This window comes from Cherax quadricarinatus, chromosome 4, assembly GCF_038502225.1.
Source record: "Cherax quadricarinatus isolate ZL_2023a chromosome 4, ASM3850222v1, whole genome shotgun sequence".
Classification (NCBI taxonomy): Eukaryota; Metazoa; Arthropoda; class Malacostraca; order Decapoda; family Parastacidae; genus Cherax; species Cherax quadricarinatus.
This window is the reverse complement of record NC_091295.1, coordinates 20,769,273-20,770,157: the sequence shown is the minus strand read 5'-3', so window position 1 is coordinate 20,770,157 and position 885 is coordinate 20,769,273.

The window sequence follows — 885 nt, the reverse complement described above, 5'->3', positions numbered from 1 at the left end:
CCCACAAACTGAAAAAAACCAAGAATATTGTCCTAACTAAACCTAATGAAACACCACTACATCCCACTGACACAGCTAACAAGATAAACGACTTCTTCTCAACCATAGGATCTAATCTCGCCAATAAAATCCCACATACCAATGCCCATGCCGGGGACTACCTAGATGGGAATTTCCAAAATTCCTTCTATCTTGCACCAACTGAGCCCTCGGAAGTCACCGAGATTATAAAGTCACTTAAAAACAACTCAGGGAATCTGTCTAATGTCCCACCATTACTGTACAAGCGAGCGGCCCATATCCTTTCGCATGCTATTTCATTACTTTTTAACAAGTCACTAGAAACTAGCACCTTCCCGAAACTACTCAAGATGGCAAGGGTTACACCAATACATAAAGGTGGTGACCCTACAGACTTAAACAACTATAGGCCAATATCAAACTTGCCATTGCTATCCAAAATCTTTGAGAAACTCGTGCACAGGAGACTATATTCATTTATAACAACACAAAACATACTCAACCCCTGCCAATTTGGATTCAGGAAAAATAAAAGCACTAATGATGCAATCATAAAAATGCTAGATCTGCTTTACACAGCATTGGAAAATAAGGAATATCCACTAGGAATTTTTATTGACCTAAGAAAAGCTTTTGACACAGTAGTCCACGACATCCTACTCCACAAACTTGACCATTATGGTATAAGAGGCCATGCGCTTGCTTATTTCAAATCTTACCTTACTAATAGGTATCAGTATGTCACCATTAAAGACACAACATCAACAACACGGCCACTTGATACTGGAGTTCCGCAGGGAAGTGTCCTTGGTCCCCTGCTCTTCCTCATATACATCAATGATCTTCCAAACGTATCCCAACACC